Source organism: Triturus cristatus, chromosome 8 (genome assembly GCF_964204655.1).
Source record: "Triturus cristatus chromosome 8, aTriCri1.1, whole genome shotgun sequence".
NCBI lineage: Eukaryota > Metazoa > Chordata > Amphibia > Caudata > Salamandridae > Triturus > Triturus cristatus.
In genome coordinates this window covers 531,289,877-531,317,115 of record NC_140591.1, presented here as the reverse complement: position 1 = coordinate 531,317,115, position 27,239 = coordinate 531,289,877, and positions in this window count along the sequence as shown.

The following is a 27,239-nucleotide window of genomic DNA, read 5'->3' as shown; positions in this document are numbered from 1 at the left end:
CGATGGGAAAGCACCCGAGTGGGCCGGAGAGGGCCACACGAGCAAAACCGAAACAACCAAGGTCAGCACCGTCCCCGAGGAGGAGGAGGAGGCCAGGGGCGAGGGAGAGACACCATCCCGGCCACTCCCGCGGCCAGCACCCCGCCCCCAGCCGGCCGGGGCAACCCCCCGATGCGCCCGGGGTTCCAAGCCAACGTCACGTGTCACCGATGCCAGCGAGTCGGCCACTACGCCAATGACCCGAGCTGCCCGCAGAACCAAACGCCAAAACCCCGCCAGGTAGCTGCCGCCACCCTGGGGGGAGAACAAATCTCCGAGGAACAGGAAGAATATGAGCAGGCACAACAAGAGTGGGAACCGGCCGCCATGGTTCTAGCGTGCCTAGGGGGAAAAGACATGGTCCCGCGGGCTCCCCTACCCGCCAACACCCGGAAATATGGCCAGTGGGTGAACATTAATGGGCGTCGGGCCAAAGCCCTACGTGACACAGGGGCCAGTGTGACGGCCGTCCGCTGTCACCTGGTGAAACCAGAGTAGATCCTGCCGAACATTCTCTGCCCCGTCCGCTCAGCCGACAATTCCGAAAGTCTGTGTCGGATGGCCTGCGTCCCCTTCGAATGGGGAGGGGTCTCTGGCCTGTTGAAGGTGACGGTCCGGGATGATGCCCCCGTGGACTGCCTCCTGGGGAATGACCTTGAGAGTTCCCCGTGGGCCACCGTCGAAAGAAGAGAGCACCTGGGGATGCTGGGCCTCCCGGACTGGGTCTGTGTAACCACCCGGTCCATGGCCGCCCGTGCCGTCCCCCGACCAGAAGAACCAGAATGGCCAGCACCTCCTCCCCCGGTCGCTCCAGTAGAGGACAACGACTATACCGACCCCCCAGAGCCAACGCCCGAAGGGGTCGCCCAGCCCCAGGACCTTCCCGGCCTGGCTCAGTGGCGTCAAGAAGGGGGCCCACCCATGAACAGTTCCGCCAGGAGCAGAAGACCTGCCCCTCCCTCGAGGGACTCCGCCAGCAAGCCAGTGCCCAGAGCGCAGGGGACTCCACCGGAACCCATTGGGTCTATTGGGATAACGACCTGCTATACAGTGAACAAAGAATCGCGGAGTTAGGGGCCAGTCGAGTGCTGGTGGTGCCCCTCCGTTTCAGAGACTTCCTACTAACTTTGGCCCACGATGTTCCCCTGGCTGGACACCTGGGCCAGGACAAAACCTACAGTCGCCTAGTGACCCACTTTTTCTGGCCGAAGATGCGGAACGATGCCCTTAACCACTGCCGGTCCTGCCCCACGTGCCAGGCCAGTGGGAAGAGCGGCCGTAAGCTCAAAGCCCCTCTGCAACCCTTCCCAGTGGTCACCACCCCATTCGAGAGGGTAGGAATAGACATTATGGGGCCCCTGGACCCCCGCACGGCACAAGGACATCGGTTCATCCTGGTACTGGTGGACCACGCCACCCGCTACCCCGAGGCTGTGCCCCTGCGAACTGTAACAGCTCCGGTGGTCGGCCGGGCCCTAATTGGGATCTTCTCCCGGGTGGGCTTCCCCCGAGAAGTCGTCAGCGACCGAGGCACAAACTTTATCTCGAAATATATGAAGTCCCTCTGGCAACAGTGCGGGGTCACCTACCGATTCACGACCCCCTATCACCCTCAGGGGAACGGACTAGTTGAGCGATTCAACCGCACACTCAAGGGAATGATTGGGGGATTGGAAGAGCCCCTCCGTCGCCAGTGGGATGTACTACTCCCGTGCCTCCTCTTCGCCTATCGAGAAGTTCCCCAGAAGTCCCTCGGCTTTAGCCCTTTCGAACTCCTGTACGGGCACCCTGTGCGAGGGCCCCTCAGCCTAGTCAAAGAAGGTTGGGAGATGGCCCCCCTAAAGACCCCTCCAGACGTCTTCAAGTACCTCCTGGCACTACGCAATCAGACCCGGCGCTTCAGGGAGATGGCAAAAGCGAACCTCGAGGCCAGTCAGGAGGACATAAAAAAATGGTACGATCAGAATGCCTCCTCCATCGAATTCGAACCTGGTCAACAAGTGTGGGTGATGTCCCCCACCGAACCATGTGCCTTGCAAGATAAGTGGACGGGGCCCTTCAAAGTGGTCGAACGCAAGAGCCCCGTCACCTACCTCATCGACATGGAGTCCCCCCGGAACCCCCTCCGGGTCCTCCACACCAACAGACTCAAACCCCACTTTGTGCGCTCGGAACTCAGCCTCCTGATGGCTACAGACAGTGGGGCGGAAGAAGACTCCGAGCCCCTCCCTGATCTCCTGAAGACCCAGGAGAACGACGGTTCCGTGGACGGGGTCCGGCTCTCCGATGCCCTCACCCCAGAGCAACACCAGGGCTGCCGGGACCTCCTGCTGCGGTTTGCTACACTGTTTTCCCTCACCCCAGGGATCACCCCTTGGTGCTTGCACGACGTGGACACCGGGGACAGTCCCCCTATCCGACACCGGGCCTACCGCGTGCCAGATCGGGTGCGGGCCTGCATCCAAGAGGAAGTATCCAAGATGCTCACGCTGTCACCCGGACCGACGCTCATCCTATCCCCCGAGCGGATGAATTGATCGACCGCCTGGGGGCCGCCCGCTACCTCAGCATCTTCGACCTGACAGCGGGCTACTGGCAGATCGGTCTCACACCCCGGGCCCAGGAACGGTCCGCCTTTTCTACCCCCGATGGCCACTACCACTTCAAGGTCATGCCCTTCGGCATGAAGAATGCCCCCGCTACTTTTCAACATCTAGTGAACCAGGTCTTGGCGGGGCTCGAAGAGTTCAGCGCCGCCTACCTGGACGATATCGCTGTGTCCAGCCGCCACTGGTCCGACCACCTCCACCACCTCCAAGAGGTCCTGCAGGCCCTCCAGCGGGCCGGCCTCACGATTAAGGCCGGCAAGTGCCAAATTGGTCAAGGGTCCGTGACCTACCTCGGACACCAGGTGGGAAGCGGTCTGGTGGCCCCTCTGCAACTCAAAATTGCTGCCATCCAGTCCTGGCAACCCCCCGTCACGCAGACCGAGGTCCGAGCCTTCTTGGGACTCACCGGCTACTACCGGCGGTTCGTGAGGGACTATGGCAGCATTGTGGGGCCCCTCACGGGTCTCACGTCCAAAAACCACCCGAAGAAGATTAACTGGACCCCCGACTGTCAAGCGGCCTTCGAGAAGCTGAAGGCCGCCCTGTGCACCGCCCCTGTGCTCCAGGCCCCCGATTACAGTCGGGAATTCATTGTACAAACAGACGCCTCCGACCACGGCATCGGGGCGGTTCTTTCCCAGCTGAACCCCGAGGGTCTTGACCAGCCGGTGGCCTTCATCAGCAGACGCCTCCTGGCCCGAGAACAGCGCTGGAGCACAATCGAGAGGGAGGCCTTCGCAGTAGTGTGGGCCCTCAAAAAGCTCCGGCCCTATCTCTTCGGTACCCACTTCCGGGTACAAACCGATCATCGACCCCTGCAGTGGCTAATGCAGATGCGGGGGGAAAACCCAAAACTATTGCGCTGGTCCATCTCCCTGCAGGGAATGGACTTCACTGTGGAACATCGACCGGGCCAAGACCACGCCAACGCAGATGGCCTGTCACGCTTTTTCCGCCTCGACAAGGAGAGTCCCCAAGAGGATGGGTGACTCTCCCCGCCTTCAGCTGGGGGGGACGCATGTTGGACAGGCCACATGAAGGGCTTGCTCCCCCCCCGCACGACAGGGCCCAAACCCCGGACTCCCAGGTGTTACCCCCAAGGGCAACCCGCACCCCGTCTCCCAACGGAACTCCTGCCCCCGGACATCCATGTAACATGGGACCGAACCACTACCGGCTCCCCCGACCGGATCAGCCGCCATCTTGGACACTGCGCCACGAGGCCGCGTGGCCTCAGCCCGACCCTAACCCTGGGCCTGGCCGGCCCCGACATCCCGGCACCACCATCCGCCCAGGAGGTGAACGGACCACTTGGCAGGTCAATGGGAGAAAGAAGCGTCGAGGGCTCTCCCCCGCCAGGTGCCGATCACCCTCCAGCTCCCCCAGGCGCTGGCTCCACCCCCTGCTGGGTGTCTGGACTCCCTCATCCCGGACCCCCCGACCTCCAAGTGCGAGGGTCCGGACATCAAAGGGCGCCAGACCTATAACTAGGGCAGCTCCAGAGCAGGAAGGCAGTTGTATCCTGGAGTCGAGAGACACCGAGAGAACTCAGCCTTGACGGACTACTGGCGCTGCCGTAGCCCTGCCTTGTGAACTATCATCCTGCCTGCTGGCGCTGCCGCGGCCTTCTGCAACATCCATCCTCATCGGGACCTGCTGGCGCTGCCGCGGACCGTTGTAACGACCACCTTCATCGGGACCTGCTGGCGCTGCCGCGGACCGTGTAACGACCATCTTCACCGGGACCTGCTGGCGCTGCCGCGGACCGTGTAACGACCATCTTCACCGGGACCTGCTGGCGCTGCCGCGGCCCGTCCAAGCTAGAACACCGAGCTCGAGGATTGTGAGCTATCCACCATACCATCTCAGCTACCAGACTGGTAACCAGACTGTCCCGCTACCCCCTTTCCCCAAACCAAGAGACTCGAATCGAGGGGACCCCTGAGTCCAGACCTCCTTGTACCATTTCATCGTACCTTAAGAAATCACCTATAAAGAACGCTAAATCTTATCCTTGTGTGGTGTATGTCTGTGGGGGGGAAGTTATTCATCAACAGGGCAGAAATCCCACTAAACGCCAGGGAATTTGTTTTTGCACCATTTTTGGGGGGGAATGGGGGCGTTCCAAAACAGGCACGCCAATGCCCCCACCCCATCACCATTACATACTTGCTGCCCCCCGGGGGGTAGAAAGCCCACTAGAGACCAGGGATTTTCTTATTGGGTGTAAATTAGGGGTGGGGGCTGCCCAAAACGGGCATGCCGATGCCCCCACCCCTACCACAAAATTAGTCTTTCTGCCCCCCCTGTGGGACAGATGGGGCAGTAGCCCCCAATCTGCCCCCCCGGGGGGGGGCAGATAGCCGTTTAAACGCCAGGGATTTGTTTTTGCACCATTTTGTTTTAGGGTGGGGGCTGCCCGAAATGGGCATGCCAATGCCCCCACCCCCCACCACCATTACAGCCTTTCTCCCCCCCTGGGGAGCAGATGGGAGTAGTAGCCCCCAATCTGCCCCCGGGGGGCAGAATGCCCACTTGACTCCAGGGATTTTTTTTTGCGCAATTATTTTTAGGTTGAGGCTGCCCAAAACGGGCATGCCAATGCCCCCCTCACCACCATTGCTGCCTTTCTGCCACCCAGGGGTAAGATGGGGTCAGTAGCCCCCAATTTGCCCCCCCTGGGGGGTAAAATGCCCACTAGATGCCAGGGTTTGTTTAGTGCAAATTAGAATTAGGGTGGGGGCTGCCCAACATGGGCATGTCCGCCCCCCGCAATAATTACAGCCTTCCTGCCCCCCTGGGGGGCAGATGGGGCAGTATCCTCCAATCTGCCCCCCGGGGGGCAAAAGGCCCACTAGACGCCAGGGATTTTGTTGGGCAAATTTTTATTAGGGTGGGGGCATTGGCATGCCCGTTTTTGGCAACCCCCACCCTAATTAAAATTTGCCCAAAAAAATCCCTGGTGTCTAGTAGGCTTTCTGCTCCCCCTGGAGGGCAGATGGGGGCATTAGCTCCCAATCTGCACCCCCGGGGGGGCAAGAAGCCCATTAGTTGTCAGGGATTTTTTTAGGCGAATTAGGGTGGGGGCTGCCCAAAACAGGCATGCCCATGCCCCCACCCCCTCCCCTGCAAAAATGACAGCCTTCCTGCCCCCCTTGGGGGCAGATGGGGCAGTAGCCTCCACTCTGCCCCCCGGGGGGCAAAAAGCCCACTAGACGCCAGGGATTTTGTTGGGCAAATTTTTATTAGGGTGGGGGCATTGGCATGCCCGTTTTTGGCAACCCCCACCCTAATTAAAATTTGCCCAAAAAAATCCCTGGCGTCTAGTAGGCTTTCTGCTCCCCCTGGAGGGCAGATGGGGCATTAGCCCCCAATCTGCACGCCCGGGGGGGGGCAATAAGCCCATTAGTTGTCAGGGATTTTTTTTAGGCGAATTAGGGTGGGGGCTGCTCAAAACAGGCATGCCCATGCCCCCAACCCGTCCCATGCAAAAATGACAGCCTTCCTGCCCCCCTGGGGGGCAGAAGGGGTATTAGCCCCCAATATGCCCCCCGCTGGAGGCAAAAAGCCCAGTAGACGCCAGGGAGTTTTTTGGGCACATTTTAATTAGGGTGGGGGCATTGGCATGCCCGTTTTGGGCAGCCCCCACCCTAATTAAAATTTGCCCCAAAAACTCCCTGGCGTCTACTGGGCTTTTTGCCTCCGGGGGGCAGATGGCGGCATTTGCCCCAATCTGCACCCCCAGGGGGTGCAATAATCCCACTAGTCGCCAGGGATTTTTTGGGGGCAAATTTGAATTAGGGTGGGGGCTGCCCAAAACAGGCATGTCCATGCCCCAGTCCCTCCCCCACAAAAATTGCAGCCTTCCTGCCCACCCTGGGGAGCAGATGGGACAGTAGCCACCAATCTGCCCCCCCCGGGAGGGCAAAAAATACACTAGATGCCAGGGATTTTTGGGGGGAAATTTTTATTAGGGTGGGGGCTTTGGCATGCCCGTTTTTGGCAACCCCCCCTAATTAAACTTTCCTAAAAAAAATCCCTGGCATCTAGTAGGCTTTCTGCCACCACGGGGGGCAGATGGGGTCATTAGGCCCCATTCTGCACCCCCGGGGTGGCAAAAAGTCCACTAGTCGCCATGTTTTTTTTTAGGGCAAATTTGAATTAGAGTGGGGTGGCCGAAAACAGGCATGTCCATGCCCCCACACACTCCCCCGCAAAAATTGCAGCCTTCCTGCCCCCTGGGGAGCAGATGGGGCAGAAGCCATCAATCTGCCCCCGGGGGGCAAAAAGCCCACTAGACGCCAGCCAGGGATTTTTTGGGGCAAATATATATTAGGGTGGGGGCATTGGCATCCCCATTTTATGCAACCCCCGCCCTAATTAAAATTTGCTCTAAGAAATCCCTGGTGTCTAGTAGGCTTTCTGCCCCCCCGGGGGCAGATTTGGGACATCAGCCCCCAATATGCCCTGCCGGGGGGGGAAAGCCTTCTAGTTGCCAGGGTTTTTTGGGGGGCAAATTTGAATTAGGGTGGGGGCTGCCCAAAACAGGCATGACCATGCCCCCACCCCCTCCCCTGCAAAAATGACAGCCTTCATGCCCTCCCTGAGGGGCAGATGGGGGCATTAGCCACCAATCTACCCCCCGGGGGGGGCAGAAAGCCCAGTAGACACCAGGGATTTTTTGGGCAAATTTTAATTAGGGTGGGGGCATTGGCATGCCTGTTCTGGGAAGCCCCCACCCTAATTAAAATTTGCCCAAAAAACTCCCTGGCGTCTACTGGGCTTTTTGCCTCCGGGGGACAGATGGCGGCATTTGCCCCAATCTGCACCCCCAGGGGGTGCAATAATCCCACTAGTCGCCAGGGATTTTTTGGGGGCAAATTTGAATTAGGGTGGGGGCTGCCCAAAACAGGCATGTCCATGCCCCACCCCCTCCCCCACAAAAATTGCAGCCTTCCTGCCCACCCTGGGGAGCAGATGGGACAGTAGCCACCAATCTGCCCCCCCGGGAGGGCAATAAACACACTAGATGCAAGGGATATTTGGGGGGAAATTTTTATTAGGGTGGGGTCTTCGGCATGCCCGTTTTTGGCAACCCCCCCTAATTAAAATGTCCTAAAAAAAAATCCCTGGCATCTAGTAGGCTTTTTGCCCCCACGGGGGGGCAGATGAGGGCATTAGCCCCCAATCTGCATCCCTGGGGTGGCGAAAGGTCCACTAGTTGCCATGTTTTCTTAGGGCAAATTTGAATTAGAGTGGGGTGGCCAAAAACAGGCATGTCCATGCCCCCACCCCCTCCCCCGCATAAATTGCAGCCTTCCTGCCCCCCTGGGGAGCAGATGGGGCAGTAGCCATCAATCTGCCCCCGGGGGGCAAAAAGCCCACTAGACGCCAGGGATTTTTTGGGGCAAATAAATATTAGGGTGGGGGCATTGGCATCCCCATTTTATGCAACCCCCGCCCTAATTAAAATTTGCTCTAAGAAATCCCTGGTGTCTAGTAGGCTTTCTGCCCCCCCGGGGGCAGATTTGGGGACATCAGCCCCCAATATGCCCTGCCGGGGGGAGAAAGCCTTCTAGGTGCCAGGGATTTTTGGGGGGCAAATTTGAATTAGGGTGGGGGCTGCCCAAAACAGGCATGACCATGCCCCCACCCCCTCCCCTGCAAAAATGACAGCCTTCATGCCCTCCCTGGGAGGCAGATGGGGGCATTAGCCACCAAGCTGCCCCCCGGGGGGGGGCAGAAAGCCCAGTAGACGCCAGGGATTTTTGGGGCAAATTTTAATTAGGGTGGGGGCAGAAAGCCCAGTAGACGCCAGGGATTTTTGGGGCAAATTTTAATTAGGGTGGGGGCATTGGCATGCCTGTTCTGGGAAGCCCCCACCCTAATTAAAATTTGCCCAAAAAACTCCCTGGCATCTATTGGACTTTCAGCCCCCCCTGGGGAGTAGATGGGGGCATTAGCCCCCAATGTGCCCCACCTGGGGGGGCAAAAAGCCCACTAGACGCCAGGGTTTATTTGGGGGCGAATTTGAATTAGAGTGGGGCTGCCCAAAACGTGCATGCCCATTCCCATCCCCCTAAGCCAATAGCCACAGTGTTTCTTCCCCCCTTGGTGGAATATCAGGGCAACCCCACCCCCTGATGTCCCCCCAGGGCGGCAGAAAGCAGACTAGGCACGGATTTGTTTTTAGCAATATGCCTACCGGTTGATTTTGGGCCCCAGCGCAGCCGGCACATAGGGAAACCTAGCAAACCTGTACATTTTTAAAAACTAGACAACCAGGGGAATCTAGGATTGGGTGACTTGACTGGCTCTCACCAGGTTCTGTTACCCAGAATCCCTTGCAAACTTAAATATTTGTTCCAAAAAACACATTTTCCTCACATTTCTGTCGTGGAAAGTTCTGGAATCTGCGTGGATCCACAAAATTCCCCCCACCCCACATTCCCCAAAGCCTTCCGATAAAAACGGTGCCTCACTCGTGTGGGAGGCCCAAGTACCCGCGAGAGGCAGGGGCCCAAAACATATTGAGACGACATCAAAATTGCCTATCACCAAACAACCTGGTTTTGCAAGGGGGGGTCACCTGGGTTTTTGGCCCTGTGCTCGGCGGCCATCTATGGAAATCTACCAAACCCACAAATTTCTGAAAACTAGACACCCGGGGTATTCCAGGGAGGTATGGTTTGCGTGGATCCCCCAATGTTTCCTTACCCAGAATCCCCTGCAAACCTTAATTTTAGCCGAAAAAATCACTTTTTTCACACATTTCTGTGGGGGAAACTTGTGGCATCACCGGGCTGACCCAAATTTCCTCCCACCCAGCGTTCCCCCGGGTCTCCCCATAAAAATGGTGCCTCACTCATGTGGGAGGCCCAAGTACCCGTGACAGGCAGGCGCCGAAAACGTATTGAGGTGACATCAAAATTGCCTATCACCAAACAACCTGGTTTTGCAAGGGGGGTGACCTGGGTTTTTGGCCCCGTGCTCTGCGGCCATCTAGAGAAACCTACCAAATCCACACATTTCTGAAAACTAGACACCCGGGGGCTTCCAGTGAGGTATGGCTTGCATGGATCCCCCAACGTTTCCTTACCCAGAATCCCCCGCAAACCTCAATTTTAGCTGAATTTTTGCCTATCAAAAAATGTTTTGGGCCCTTGCCTGTCGTGGGTACTTGGGCCTCCCACACAAGTGAGGCACTATTTTTATCAGGAGACCTGGGGAAACGCTGGGTGGTGGGAAATTTGTGTGAGCCCGGTGATGCCACATCTTTCCCACACAAAAATGTGTGAAAAAAGTGATTGTTTTCAGCAAAACTTGAGGTTTGCAGGGGACTCTGGGTAAGGAAACATTGGGTGATCCACGCAAGCCATAGCTCCTTGGAATCCCCCGAGTGTCTAGTTTTCAGAAAGGTGTGGGTTTGGTAGGTTTCCCTAGGTGCCGGCAGAGCTAGGGTTCACAAACTACAGCTAGGCACTTTGCCAAAAAAGGGTCATTTTTCACTGCGAAATTGAGGTGTGACCACATTGCATTTTGCGCCGTTTCCTGTTGTGGGCACTAGGGCAATCCACACAAGTGAGGTACCATTTTTCTCGTAAGACTTTGGGGAAAGCGGGGTGGGTATAAATTTGTGGATCCACGCAGATTCCAGAGCTTTTCACCACAGAAATGTGGGGAAAATGTGTTTTTTTGGATACTTTTTTAGGTTTGCAGTGGATTCTGGGTAACATAACATGGTTGGAGGCAGCTAAGTCACCCCATCCTGGATTCCCCTGGCTGTGTATTTTTTGAAAATGTATAGGTTTGCTAGGTTTGCCTAGGTGCCGGCAGAGCTAGGGTTCACAAACTACAGCTAGGCACTTTGCCAAAAAAGGGTCATTTTTCACTGCGAAATTGAGGTGTGACCACGTTGCGTTTTGCGCCGTTTCCTGTCTTGGGCACTAGGCCGACCTGCACAAGTGAGGTACCATTTTTCTCGTACGACTTTGGGGAACGCGGGGTTTGTGGAAATTTGTGGATCCACGCAGAATCCAGAACTTTCCACCACAGAAATGTGGGGAAAATGTGTTTTTTTTTACAATTTTTTTAGGTTTGCAAGGGATTCTGGGAAACAGACCCTGGTGGGAGGCAGTCAAGTCACCCCATCCTCGATTCCTCTGGGTGTCTTGTTTTCAAAACTGTATAGGTTTGCTAGGTTTCCCAAGGCGCCGGCAGAGCTAGGGTTCACAAACTACAGCTAGGCACTGTGCCAAAAAAGGGTCATTTTTCAATGCGAAATTGAGGTGTGACCACGTTGCGTTTTGCGTCGTTTCCTGTAGCGGGCACTAGGCCGACCCTCACAAGTGAGGTACCATTTTTCTTGTAAGTCTTTGGGGTACGCGGGGTGGGTGGAAATTTGTGGATCCACGCAGATTCCAGAACTTTCCACCACAGAAATGTGGTAAAAATTTGTTTTTTTTGACAATTTTTTAGGTTTGCAAGGGATTCTGGGTAACAGAACCTAGTGGGAGGCAGTTAAGTTACCCCATCCTGGATTCCCCTGGGTGTCTTGTTTTCAAAACTGTATAGGTTTGCTAGGTTTCCCAAGGCGTCGGCAGAGCTAGGGTTCACAAACTACACTAGGCACTGTGCCAAAAAAGGGTCTTTTTTCTATGCGAAATTGAGGTGTGACCACGTTGCGTTTTGTGCCGTTTCCTGTCACGGGCACAAGGCCGACCCACACAAGTGAGGTACCATTTTTCTCATAAGACTTTGGGGAACGCGGGGTGGGTGGAAATTCGTGGATCCACGCAGATTCCAGAACTTTTCACCACAGAAATGTGGGGAAAATGTGTTTTTTTTGGACAATTTTTTAGGTTTGCAAGGGATTCTGTCCAAAAAAGGCTTAGTACAGGGAGGGAAAAGGCCTGGCAGTGATTGGGTTAATGAGTACAAGGAGGTATTTATCACCTGTAATGAAATTACAGTCACTGTGCCAACACAACAGCAAGTGTTCACAGAATTATTTGGAACTGACGAGGAGGCATGTTAATGTGAATGCAGTGGCATTATAGGCAGGGACACTGGATTATTGTAATTGTGCACCTGTGATGAAGTTTGCATATTTATAATTTTGATGTAGTTCCCACATAATTCATCATCAGCCACATAATCTGCAGATGTTAACCACAACCAATTTTGATCCTAGCTCAAACGTTACACAAATGACTAAAAATGTAGCAACAGGTGTTGCTGCAAAGTGAAAAGACCTTAGCGAAGCTGTTTTGGTCACGTTTCTGTTGCTTATGACTATATTTGAGTGTGAAACTGGTACTAATGAGGTGCAAGCAATACCCACAGAGTGTTACTCAGTTTAAAAGTGATTAAATAATGAATTAACACTATTATAAAATGTGCAGTATTATGCCGTATTTTTTCTTTTTTTTGCCGCATATTAACTCAAACTTGCCACCTAACTGTGCCCTCTCCTGCAACTTAATTCCAGTGACACAGAATATAGGTGTGGGTAAATAATCATGCAGATCCGCACTTGCAATATGGGGGCCTCATGCCAGTTCCTGTACTTGTGTGTCAAACCTGTAGCCAATTTGATTGTACATGTCAGACAGTGTCTGCAGGGTAGCCCTTCCATTCCATTCATTAGACTACTGATAGATGAAGGGAATTTGGCAGTGATATACGAAAGTTTTTCTGGATTGTGAAATTGAGCCAATTAAAGGGACAATTGACATATCAACATGTGTTTCTGTAAGTGTGTGAGTTATGTTTTTGAAGTGCAGATAATTCATCAGTATGAAAACTTACCTGGGATATGGCTATTGTAATCCTGCCTCGGGGGTGACTGAGCCTTCCCCTGATATGTCCAGGTCATACCAATGTGAAATGGAATGCCAGAGGAACAATTACACTGATGCCCTAGAGGTTGCAGTGATGGAGGGCTGCAACTCTATTGACCCATTGTGTAATATGAATGATTACCTCTCTGCTTGACTGCTGCACATTATGATGGTAGATGTCCACATGGCAAGGTTCTTGCTCTAAGGTTTAGCAGCTTTAAAGTGGATGTCAGCCTGCATATATCAGTGAAATGTGCATTTCTAGAGCACAGTGTGCCACTTTCATAGTTTTTAAACCTATGCAGCTCCAGTAGGCCTTGATGATTGTATACATTGTCATTGGCATGAGTGTGGGCAGCAGGACAAATGTCCTAGGATTCACATGGATTGCCATTTTAATGCCTGGCCCATGGCCAGTATATTCTATTTTTGTCATTTCTCTGACTAATTCATACGATGCAAGAAGGAAAGTCAGAATGCAGAATGTTATCAGGATACGGTGCATTACTGTGCTTACCCACTGGTGGGGTACTTGTGCCTGGCTAGCACCAATGTAGACACCCTTGCATCATGATGCAAAGGGCCCTGCTTTGTACACAACGTAGTTCTTGTTCAGATGAGTACTCCTGCATGCTGCACACACTCCTGAGATGCATTCATCATTTTATTTGTGCGATGATAAATGCAGAACAGGGAGAATGAGTGTACAGAAACGTTGAAATATAAAACTACTCCAGGTTTTGGTACACCGGTAGACAAGATGCATTATGTCAGGTATCCAGGCATTTGACTGATGCTAAATTGGTGAAGGGTTCAAAATTAAAGTCTTGCAGCAGTGAGACACCTAGCCTTAAGGAGTACACCTGATGCATCGTAAGTCAAGTCAGCAATGTGTGCTGCCATGTGCAACTCCAGATTGTCATGTCCTTTAGGCTAGTCCTGTCATGTGTACCCCTATTACATACATGTGTCCCATCCACAGGACAATACCAAATCTAAACTGTCACTCGACCACACCCCCAATATCCATATGATCATGCCAGGAGGTTGGGTGTTCTCATACATGGCAGCCTACACCAGAGACAACTTCCCCGAGCACATTAGGTCAGCTGCGTAAAATATTGATTTGTACTAGTAACTGTACACCTGGCTCATTGAGTGATACGACTTGCAGTGCAAGCACCTCCTCAGCACTTAAGACCCTTTCGGGTGACACATTGACACTCTACATAGACACGTTAACAGATTTTACATTACAGTACACTTTTGGCTACCTATCTCCAACACAAGCACAATTGTGTCATGGTGTAAGGGGGCCTGCATTGACACTAGCATTTGTCCAAACTTTCCAAGGTGCATGCATGATGTGCTGCTTTAGTCCAGGTTTTCAACTTGGTGTTCTGTAACTTGTAGTCCTCTTTTGTGAAGGGATAAATTACACTACAAATCCGAGTACTGAGAGATAATACCTTTAGTAGGGGAGCACATCACGCATGGACCTGAGAATCTTGGCAAGGCTGGACTGGGCTGGTACAATTGGAACTACTCAAAGAAAGGACAGTTATGTGAAGGATGAGTTGTCATTGGGTGCATACCTGCCCTTTCTCTTTCACGCAGCGCATCACAGCTCAGCAAAGTGTTTTGCTGCATTGGCCTGCATGACAGTTTGCTAATATATGTTCCCTTGTTTTGACTCACTCTGTACTTCTTCCTGGTTCTCCCCTTCAGCACTGCCCTGCCCTTCTGAGGAAATATGAATTTTATGATCAGTTATGTCCCCTATCTTAGACCCCAACGGCTCCATGTACATGCTACAAGTACATGTATGTTCCCTCCAGTTCCAGCTATGAAGACGCAAATACATGTGCGTCCAACGTCAACATGTCCTCTTTCAGATCCGCCATGAATGGGTCGGATATTCCGTTCCTAAGTATGATTGGCCACCGACTTTATATGGTTTACTTTCCACGTTTTTCAGCTCTGGCGAGTAGGCCCTGAATTCTGCCATCAAGCCTTTTCCTGCCTTCTACTTCTGAAAGCTCCAGCCTGAGCTTGCATCTGTATCCGTGAACTTTGTCCTACTCCCTGCGTGGCTAACGGTGCCTGACTCGGCCTGTTGCCTGCCAAAAACTGTATTTCACCTTCAAGTTATCTGCTCCGCTCCTCATCCAATGCATTCCTGTCTAGTAGTTTAGGTAAACATCCTTCCAGCTACCGAGCAAAGGGCCCGGCCTCACTGTCTTCATGCAAGTAATTCATAACCCCTGTTACCATGCCCCCTCGCATCTCATGTAGACACTTAGACGCTTGTACACGCACTAACAGTCAGTATAGAATAGATTCTGTCCGAGAGACCTTTCCTTTTGGATAATACAGTTCCTTAAACAAAGATATTAGATATGATTTGGGATTAGGTTGACCTGACCCCCCAGACTTCCGTCTCCTCATGTAGAGCTAAATGTCAAGTCCCCTTCACCCTCTAGTTGCACGTCAATCACACGTCATGCGGCTGCGCGCGCATCTCTGCCAAATATTTCTGCTGACACTGCAGGATTCTCTTATGGATCCACCCACTTGTGACATCATTTTTAATGACATTTCTAGTATACGCCTATTATACCGCCTTTTTCATTACGTATGTGTATTCTTATCTGTATTATCAGCTGTTACGCCTCCTGCATCTGTCTTAATGTAATGCTTTTCATATATATATCATTACTTGTCAATAATGTATTGCCTATCCCTTCCTGAACCTTCGTGGTGATGGAATATGATTGCCTGGTTCGAACCATAATTCCTTTGTAAGGAATAAAGCCTTTCAGAACCTCTAATACCACGGATTCTGCCTCTTATTTTTACTGAGTTATTCTTACTAGACTTTACCGCATAAAAAATAGTACAGGTAATTTAAATATTTACCACATAAATTGGCGCCCGAACAGGGACACTTTCCCATCTCACGCGCCGGAGGTGCGTTGCAGGCCCGGTCTCCTGCCACAGCTGGACGGACAACAACGCGTACCCGCAGGATTTCCTGTATCTCCCTCCGGCCAAGCGGGGGTGACTGAGGCTGCGATCAACACCCAGACGAGGCGGTGAGAAGTGCGAAGTATCCTGACCAGAACCTAGCTGAGAGAGCAAGATCCGAGGTATACAGAGGCCCACCAGGTTCCGAAGTTCCGAGTCGAGTCGAGTCCAGTCCGGTCCAGTCCAGTTCAGTTCCGAGGCCTTCCGTTCCGTGCTACCCGGTGAGTACCGTTGCCGGGGAGGCATTTAGACGTGCACATTAGTTTGTGCCGGTCAAGACGGGTTTGGGTACACAGATCCGGTCTGCACTGTTTCAGCAGTGTATCTGTACTGTTTAGCAGTATATCTAGTATGTATTGTATATAATCCAGTATTATCTAGTATTAGTATTATGTCAGTAACTAGTTTTCTTCTAATTATCATTGTTCGTTAAACGTTAAATGTTAAATGTTTTAATATGTTTTTAAAAATTGTGGTATGAATCAGTGTTTATTATTGTGTTTATTGTATTAATTGTGTCCGAGTCCAGGTATTAAGAGTTTGAGTAAGAATCAGGTAGCAAGGTTTAAAGATGCCACTCTTTTCAAAATTAAGACAGATCAAAACTAGAAAAGGGGTACTCGAAGAAGCTGTTCCCATTCCTCCTAGGGACACTCCAGGGTACTTTATGTACCATAAGCATGGCCTAGATGCCGTATTATTTCTTGATTTATGGGTGGATTACACCAAGGATTTACCAGAAAGTCAGAGGTGGCCCGCAGCTGGGACATGGGATGCAGATTGCATCATGAGAGTAGAAGAAGAATTATGGAAAAAGAAAGCCAGACAGTCACAGAAAGATGCCATTGAATTATGGCGTAAAGAATCACATAGACGTACAGAAAAAGCACTCAGACAAGAAGAGAAAAGTAGGGAGAATTCAAATAAGGCCCGAGCTGCAGGTTCAGGGCTTGGGGAAAAGACTACAGCATTACCAGGATTACTAGTGCAAGTATTGCCACGCTTATTAACTACGAAAAAGGAAGACTGGGGTGCAATTTCAGCCTGTAAACAAAAACAAGATGAAGACACTAGTGATTTCTATTCCCGATTTGAAAAATGTTTTGGTATTAATAGTGACATAAAAGCAAATAGCGAGTCGTATCCACATCTGTTTGTGACAAAATTAGTTGAAAATTCCCTGCCCCAAGTTAAGAATAGAGTATTGAAATTCGAGAGTACTTGGCAAGGTAACACCCCGTCACAGATGTTACAAATGTTACAATATCACCACAATAGAATTAGAGAAGAACAAGAACATGAACAAAGACGTATGAAAGACACAAAAATTAAAATGCTTGTTGCTCAATCGGTTCCAGCTGACGGTCATAGAAAGGGTATACCACAGTCCAGTGATTCAGCGGGTCCTGTAAAAGGGACATGCAACTATTGTAAACAGCCAGGTCATTATATACACGATTGTGCAGTTCTGAAACATAATATCTCTACAGGTAAAACCAAGTAGAGACCACGTCCACCTAGACAAGATCAGATCCAACAACAAGTACCTCAGCATGTGCAACCTATGCCAGTTCCACAACAACAGACCGTAGCAGTATCACAATCACAGCCGCAGCCTATTGCTGCAACACAAACTACGACACAACAGATGTACCAGTATGCACAAGCTGACTATCCCGATTATCAGCGATACACATGAAATAGCCTAGAGAGGGAAGTTGGCTTACCCCTTATCGAGGTTCCTGTAGATCAAGAGGGACCTTATGTTCATAGTCAAGTATTAGGGAAAGACAGAAAATTTCTAGTTGATACAGGGGCAAGCAGAACAACTATAAGTCACAGCGAAGTTCCAGGGGCACCCCTCTCAGGCTCACAGAATATTTCCCTTGGATTCTCAGGAAAGCCTATTATTAATGAAGTATCACTACCTCTTCCACTTACGGTTGGTCCATTGACACGAACTACAGATTTATTGCTTACTAAATCATGTCCAGAAAACTTGTTAGCTATAAAGACACTGAAAGCTCTAGGAGCTATAATATGTTGTTCTCCGGAAGGAGTACGATTATTTTTGCGTGACTTTAAAGGTCACTACATGTCAAGAGACATGGATCACCGGTTACAGAATCTACCTACACATTTATGGGCACAAGGCCCCACTGATGTTGGTTGCATGCACATTACACCATATTGAGTCACACTCAAAACAGGAGTGGTACTACCACGAATGCGACAATACAAGTTACCCCCAGATGCTGTTGTGGCTTTGCTGCAAATCATTGACGAGCTCATTGCACAAGGAGTGGTTGTGGAAACCGACTCAAATGTATGTAATTCCCCGATAATTCCGATTCTTAAACGAACTGATCCAAAAGCACCGCCAGTATATCGATTAGTTATTGATCTGCGCGAATTGAATAAATGCATTGTACCACAATACCCCGTGGTCCCAGATATCTCTTCATTACTAACAGCCATTGATTCAGAAGCAACGTTCTTTACTGTAATTGATCTCAAGAACGCCTTCTTTAGCGTCCCAATCGATCCGGAAAGTCAATATTTGTTCGGATTCAGTTTAAATGGACGAAGTTTTAAATTCGCACGCGCACCTCAAGGATTCACAGAAAGCCCCAGCATCTATAGCCAAGCACTGAAACGAGAACTTGACAGTATCCACATGTCAGCTAACACTGCCCTGCTTCAATATGTCGATGATCTGCTGATCACCGCCCGAAGCGAACCTGAATGTGAAAAAGCATCACTGACGGTTTTACAATTTCTAGCCGACAAGGGGCACAAGGTGTCCCCTTCTAAGCTGCAATTCTGTGTCCAGCAAGTTGTGTACCTTGGGCACTTGCTGTCCAAGGGGGGAAGACAGCTTACACCTGACCGCATCCAGTTAATTGTCAACATGCCGCCACCCAAGACACAAAAGGAGGTGCGGGCCTTCATAGGGCTCACTTCGTACTGTAGGCAGTGGATCCCTCAATATGCATTTCTAGCAAAACCACTCATTCAGTTGACAACACAGGAGGCAGCGACATCGACTGTCCTCCCTTGGACTCAAGAACATACACAAGCTTTTGAAAGCTTAAAGAAAGCTTTATGTCAAGCACCTGTTTTAGCAACACCATGTTACAGTAAACCTTTTACACTTTTTGTTACAGAACGTGAAGGTACTGCCTTGTCAGTACTCACTCAGGAACAAGCAGGATCACACAAACCATGTGCTTATTTTTCTAGTACGTTAGATCCCGTAGCTCAGGCTCTTCCTGCGTGCCTGAAATCAGTGGCAGCAACAGCTTTAGCGATCAGACAAAGCGATGCCATAGTATTAGGACATCAATTGACAGTACAAGTACCACACGCAGTAGAGGTTCTCTTGAACCGGACACAAACACAACACTTGACTATAGCAAGATTGACGGGTTATGAATTGACATTGTTTCAGCCACACATAGAAATCAGACGTTGTAGTACATTAAATCCTGCCACACTTTTGCCATTAAATGGAACAGACCCATTGGCACATGATTGTATTGAAGTCATTACTATTACGACGAAACCCAGACAAGACTTGACAGATATTCCATTACCAGATCCAGACCTAACATTGTATGTAGATGGTTCATGTATGAGAACAAGTACAGGAGAGTTAGTGGCCGCTTATGCAGTCACAACATACACTGAAGTCATTGAAACAAATTGTATTAACACTTTGTCAGCTCAAGCAGCAGAGCTCATCGCTCTGACACAAGCCTGTATTCAAGCCAAAAATAAGAAAGTCAACTTATACACAGATTCACGTTATGCATTCGGAGTCGTCCATGACTTCGGCGTGCTTTGGCGAGAGAGAGGTTATTTAACTTCTCACGGTGCCCACATCCAACACGGACCCCTCATTCAAGCTTTATTAGACGCAATTCATCTACCTACTGCAATATCTATTATGAAATGCAAAGCCCATACGAAAGTTACCGATATCATTTCTCAGGGTAACGACCTAGCTGACAGAACAGCTAAACAGACTGCTCAGAATCAGACTCATACAACTGACACGACAAAGACAATAGTTCCGACACCAACACATTGCATGACAGTTAAGGATCCCGCCCTTGATGTAATTGACATACAGACACATGCTACACCAGAAGAAATAAAGAAATGGACTGAATTAGGAGGGATCCAAACGGATCAAGGATGGATGACGAAGGGAAAATCTATATGGTTTCTTCCCGACTCCATGGTTCAAGTCATCATTAACACAATACATAGTCCAGCGCACCTAGGAGAAAATGCTGTGCTAGACAGTATTCAACACATTTGGTTCAACAAACACTTGCGAGCAGCAGCCAAACAGAAAGTACGTACCTGCATGATATGTTGTCAGTTCAATCCCGGTAAAAGCATTCCGGTAGAGCAAGGTGGATTTCAACCTCCCGATCACCCTTTTGAAGTCCTCCAGATGGATTATATCCAGATGGAACGATGTCGAGGATTTAAATATGTTCTCGTAGTTGTATGTGCTCTTTCCCGTTGGACAGAGGCTTATCCCGTCTCAGATTACACTGCCCCGACTACTGCCAAACAGTTAGTTCGAGAATTCTTCCCACGGTACGGTTTGCCACGTGTCGTGTACTCAGATAAGGGCCAGCCGTTCTCATCCGAACTAATGAAACACGTTTCACTTCTGTTAGGCTATCAATGGAAATTTCACTGTGTCCGACATCCCGAGGCAGCAGATCTCGTGGAACGCCATAATCAAACTCTGAAAATTAGACTCTCCAAAGTATGTAGGGAAAAAGGTGTCGACTGGATAGTAGCCTTACCAGTTGCGCTCTTTTACATGAGAATGGTAGCACATTCTCGAACAGGGCTATCCCCGTATGAGGTGATCTTCGGTAGACCACCAAATATGTGGGGGACGCCTTTACCCCGTAAAATCACTGATGTCGATTGTAATATGCTGACAGATTACCTGGCTTCCTTGATGTCTGCACTACAATCTTGTCGTTCACAGGTAGCTGCAGCTTTTCCCGATAACACTGAGGTGAAGCCCCATGACGTGGTTCCAGGAGACCTGGTTCTGGTGAGGAACTTCGACAGGAGGAGCCCGCTGGAGCCTCGCTGGCAGTCGCCCAAGCTCGTCTTACTGACCACAAGGACAGCCGTGAAGATTGAGGGATGCAAAGGGTGGTTGCACTCGAGCCATATCAAAAAATTTCATGGACTACCATCTGACGTGAACTCTCAGCCCTGCATTCCCTCACAGACTGACTCAAAACTCCCCCTGGTTGAAAAATCAGAAAGCGAAAATTATAAACTGAAACTAAGGTCTAGCAAGTCAGACAATTTGATTGTTTAAGTCCTCTCCAAGGTGAATCGGTTGAATTTGTCACCGACATGTATCCTCTAGACCGAAATAGAGAGAGAAATAGACAGAAACAGCTCAAGAAACATGCGTACTGTAAATCACTTCGTAGTCACTGTATAGTGACATTATTAATTATGTTTTTTCTAAGTCTTCTGATAATTGCTGCAAGTATACTGTTACACATGTATTACCCTATTTCCAAGCGTGCTTTCAATACTACTGCCGAACACTCTTTTAGCGAATTACCTCCGCATGAGTTGTCCTATAGATTGGCGCTGCGCAACAACACTTTCATTAGTATGTTACATCATTCCCATCAGACCAGCAATGCTACGAATTGTTGGATATGTGGCCGACTCCCTCCCTATCAGAACTACAAGGGAGTTCTGCCTCTCTTTCCGTATCCATTCACACACAATGGCTCCTGTGGAGCATGGTTTAGTTTGATTAATTCCCTAGATTCAAATTCAGTAGTTTATCAAGACAACTGGGTATGGGGAAACCTGAACCTAGTTTTACTTAAAGTCTGCTACCCTAACAAGGAGGGACTTCCCAAAAGAACAGGAACTGATCTAGAAAATGAAGTATTAGGATTAGGTAACTTTACACTTAACCTCATGATTCTGAATGTTGAATCCGAAGCTGTACCAATCTTGCCCGCTATGTCAGTATTTCCAGTTAAAGGTGAACTATGTGTAAGAAAGAATGGTTCAATACACATGGGCCATAGTAAATGTACCACTGTAATAGAATTCAGTGATCAAGGCAAGTCTACTTTTAGAGCTTCTCGTCACTCCTACTTCATATGTGGCCAGACCGCATATATACGTTTACCTCTAGATTGGGATGGTACCTGTTACATTGCATTCCTTCTGCCACCTGTTTTCCTAGCCCCTCCTGATTATCATAGAAATACCCATTTAGTACACAATAGACAACAGAGAGATCTCCCGATTGTCGACTACACTGAAACAGCATGGGAGCAATACACAGATTTCAATAAAGGTTTCTTTCCTTACATAGGTACAGTCACTAATAGTAAACTGATAGGTAGATTAACTAGAACCCTTGAAGCAGTAGTGAATGAAACTACTTCCGCCTTAGGCAACTTAACAGAGGAGCAGTCTGCGATGCGGATTGTTGTTCTTCAAAATCGTCTTGTCCTTGACGTCATCCTGGCCGATAGGGGCGGAGCTTGTAGGGTCATCGGATCAAGTTGCTGTGTTTTCATACCAGAAAACGCGCCGTCAGTATATAAAGCCATAACTCGCCTTCATAAGATTGTAAGCCAGATACACCAGAATCCAGGCACCTGGACTTGGTCCGGTTGGCTCTGGAGCGTGTTGTCAGTCGGGGGATGGAGGATCCTATCCATCCTAGGTATTGGCCTTCTCATACTATTCAGTTGTTGCTTGTGTCTACAATGTGGGCCAGCGATTTGTGGTCTGTGTGCCACATCGTGTATCCCGCCTTCAAGTTTTCATTCAAGATCCCGGAAGAAGAAAGAAGAACAAATGATGCTATATGAACAGATTGATGGATTGATGAAGATCGATATTTCATGAAGGGTCCGTAGGGGACAAGGAGGGAATGAGGAAATATGAATTTTATGATCAGTTATGTCCCCTATCTTAGACCCCAACGGCTCCATGTACATGCTACAAGTACATGTATGTTCCCTCCAGTTCCAGCTATGAAGACGCAAATACATGTGCGTCCAACGTCAACATGTCCTCTTTCAGATCCACCATGAATGGGTCGGATATTCCGTTCCTAAGTATGATTGGCCACCGACTTTATATGGTTCACTTTCCACGTTTTTCAGCTCTGGCGAGTAGGCCCTGAATTCTGCCATCAAGCCTTTTCCTGCCTTCTACTTCTGAAAGCTCCAGCCTGAGCTTGCATCTGTATCCGTGAACTTTGTCCTACTCCCTGCGCGGCTAACGGTGCCTGACTCGGCCTGTTGCCTGCCAAAAACTGTATTTCACCTTCAAGTTATCTGCTCCGCTCCTCATCCAATGCATTCCTGTCTAGTAGTTTAGGTAAACATCCTTCCAGCTACCGAGCAAAGGGCCCGGCCTCACTGTCTTCATGCAAGTAATTCATAACCCCTGTTACCATGCTCCCTCGCATCTCATGTAGACACTTAGACGCTTGTACACGCACTAACAGTCAGTATAGAATAGATTCTGTCCGAGAGACCTTTCCTTTTGGATAATACAGTTCCTTAAACAAAGATATTAGATATGATTTGGGATTAGGTTGACCTGACCCCCCAGACTTCCGTCTCCTCATGTAGAGCTAAATGTCAAGTCCCCTTCACCCTCTAGTTGCACGTCAATCACACGTCATGCGGCTGTGCGCGCATCTCTGCCAAATATTTCTGCTGACACTGCACGATTCTCTTATGGATCCACCCACTTGTGACATCATTTTTAATGACGTTTCTAGTATACGCCTATTATGCCGCCTTTTTCATTACGTATGTGTATTCTTATCTGTATTATCAGCTGTTACGCCTCCTGCATCTGTCTTAATGTAATGCTTTTCATATATATATCATTACTTGTCAATAATGTATTGCCTATCCCTTCCTGAACCTTCGTGGTGATGGAATATGATTGCCTGGTTCGAACCATAATTCCTTTGTAAGGAATAAAGCCTTTCAGAACCTCTAATACCACGGATTCTGCCTCTTATTTTTACTGAGTTATTCTTACTAGACTTTACCGCATAAAAAATAGTACAGGTAATTTAAATATTTACCACACTTCCACTCCAGCGACCAACTTTGTTGGAATGAGGGATGCCACCTGCTTCTCCAATGGATCCAACACATCCTGACATCGGGTCCTGCTCCGGTCCTCATGGTTGCCGTAAGGTTCCTGGCAAGTTTTATTTTAGTCCTGCGCTTATAATCGTGCTGCTTCTTGCACTCCAAAATGGTCCTCTTTGTGCGACCCAGTTGATTTTGTCCACTATGGATTGCCAAGTGACCTCCATCTACCCTAATGGAAATTTTGAGATAAGAAATAGGAGGAAAATCTGGTTCTCCTCCTCACTGAAGTTCAATTTCTCTTCCTCTTGGATGGTGTGACATCTTCTGGGTTGGGTTGTTACCTTCCTGGCTCCTTCTATGCTTATCAGTATTGTTGAGTATGCTGGGTTGATTTTGTTGATTTTTGAAATGCTCCCGCTTTGCAAAGCACTCCGCATGACACAATACAGATTTGCGGCACCTAGAGGTGCTTTAACACACTCAAATCTCCTTTGCTTTATGCACGGAGTACTTGCATTGTTGCACCTTGCGCCATTCCAGACACCATTCTGTTTGAATTTGTGGCGCATCTTTGATCCTTGGGGCATGTTGCGCCATACCATAAATATGGCACATTTATGGGGCAAGGATATGCGCAACACAGCACAGATCTTTCTGCTGCAAAGCTGGCGCAATGCAGAGTTGCATAAAAACTCATAAATATGCCCCTAAGCATTATGTGAACCTTTTTTATCCCATCTAATCGTAACTCTATTTTCTTATTAATAACATTGCCTATGGCTGCAGGTGTGTAGGAGTACTGCATGGGCCTCTACTTGTGAGTAGATGCAAGCATATGTATTTACTACATTGAATTGCAGAGGGAGTCATCATACACTTTTGCATAGAATTATACCAGATTGATGGCGTCTGATGAAAAAACTGACTGATTATATAAGTACCGCATCTAGGCGCGAATGGCTATTAAAAATAGTGGTTACAATGACTTTTAAAACTATTAATTGTGGAGGAAGTGCTAACTTATGTTATGGTAAGTGTAAGCATGTGACTATTATTGACCATTGTCAGTCAGTTTCAGTGAAGATTGGTATTGTATCTTTGTGAGGGGCAGTTTAAATTAGTGACGATGACATAAGTGACAGCAAGTGATTGGCTATGATATGCTAAAAGAGAAGATGCAAAGGCTCAAAGTGAAGAGGTAAGATTCCACTATGAAGACCGGAGAAGTGAGAATTTTGAGAAAAGTAATTTAGCTTCTGGTCACTATCCCCTCAGAGAAAAGATTGACAATGCTCAGCTCAACTGCTGACTACAGAAATCGAAAAGAAAGGTGTGCTGCCACTTGTATGCAAGCTTTCTGAGTAGTTATTGGCAATGATGTGTAGCATCTGCAATGTAACAGTTTATGGAGTATTTGAATGCTAGTTGGGTTCATAGTTGGGATGTTGAGCTATCCTGGTGGCAGTAGGATTCAACTGGCCTGATGTATTTGGCCCAGCTGTGTTTCATTGTTAGGGGATACTGTGTAGGACCTATGATTTGGCATACATTTGTTAGCTATTTAGCCAGCTGGTGTAAGGATGGAAAGACCTAGGCAGCCATTTTCACCATTGTGCCTGAAAGTTCCATTTGTTTTAGTTTTTGCCAATAGTTTCCATGGCCCTTGATTCTAAAGGAATCCTCAAGCTGTAAACTATTGCTCCTCTGTAATAATGATTTGCTTTGCCCTGGGAGGTGATCTTCCTTAGTCTACTCCTCACCGCATATGGTAGTCTCAATGGGGTAGCCAACATTAAACATGTGTGGCATGTGAGAGCCTATTTTAGGTTAGAGACCTGAATTACCAAGGGAGCAGCAGTTGAGACTTACTAAATGTGCTGTTGATCCTTTTTACATGATTGCATTGAGTGTTCATAATATTGTGTTTAATGCTAATGTTGTTTTAGCATAAAAAAAGATATATACATAGCATGGCCAATTGCACAGTATGCACCCACTTCCCCTTTCTTTCAGCCCATTGTTGCAGGGGAATGCAAACATCATTTTCTCACACCTAAGGTTAAAAAATCCTTTGGGGCTCACACCAGAGCTATTCCATATTCATGCTCCGACAGCAGTCTGCAAGTAAAGAGCTTATGTTAAAGCCTTGGATCCTTTTTATTTTACATTGATGCACAGCATACCATGATTGTTAATGTCGCTGATGTGCAACTGAAAGTAGACTGAACTCAAAGGCTTTGGTTGCTTTCACTTTGATTGGTGCGTAAACAAATACCCCCTTTCCACTAATACCTCTCTCTAGAGGATTCCTGTTTGGGGTTGCCTGCAGGAGGATGATAACAAAGCATGGATCCACCCACTGGCATCCAGGGCATATGAAATGTGCAAGTGACTCCTCAAGCATGGCCAATTGCTCTCCCTGTGTGGAACCCAATGGTCTTATGCTGCCCCAGGGTTAGGCATATTGGGGAGTTTAATCCAGTCATCCTTCACCCAAGGGACTGGAAGTGCCAGAAACTAAAACAAGAATGCAAAAAAACCAAAAAGGATCTGGAGAAAAAACTATTGTGATATTAGCAAACAGAAATGCCGGGAAATTATTAGGCTTTATAAATCCAAAATTTAAAAAGCACAAGCAGTATATTATGAGGAATAAAAACAAGTTATCCTCTAAGTCTTCCCAGGAAATGTTTCAGATTATGAAAACTCTTTTAGAACCCCCATCAAAGAGTCTCCCCCCAAATATACCACTAAAACTGTATTTACCTTGCCGGATTTTTCCAGAAAAATCCAGAACATATATAAAGCGCTTCAGCCATCCAAGAAGCCTTGATTGCAGGAGATCAGTTAACGATCACTCCTTATACCCTTACTTAGATCCCCATTTTAAGGTTAGATAATCTCTTGAATATCCTAAACCAAGTTATATCGGGCTCCCTACTGATCGGTCCCCTCCCCGTATTTTAGCAAAGGCCTCAGATCAGATCCTTCCCACCCTGTTAGAAGTATTAAACCTCTTGCTGAGTACTGTAACATTCCCATCAATATGGAAAGCACTTTTAAAAGAAGCTCATTTAGACCCCCATGATCTAGGCAATTATAGGCCTATCTATGTTCTCCCGGGTATAAGCAAGCTCTTGGAGAAGCATGTTAATGCTTCTTTATCCGACTTCCTAGAAAGACATGATATACTACATCCCACCGAAACCAGGTTCCGCCCACTCCATAGCATGGGTTGGGCCCATTTAGCAGTGGCAGAAGAAGCTAAAGACCTGCTTCATCGAGGAGGCATGTCATCTATTATCCTCCTTGATCTCAGTGCAGCATTTGATACTTTAATCACAATATCCTCATCAGAAGAATGCACATTGCACGAATTTCAGAACTTGCCCTAGCCTGGCTCAAATCCTTTATCGAGGACAGAACATTCAAGATTTTGTCAATTAAGTTAGGATATCATTTTATTTGATCTGTTTCCTCTCCCGTTTTCCTTCTTTCATGTATTTTCTTTTGGGTTATATAATTTATTCAAAATCTGTTAACTTAGATAATGGTGGGTAAGAAAAATC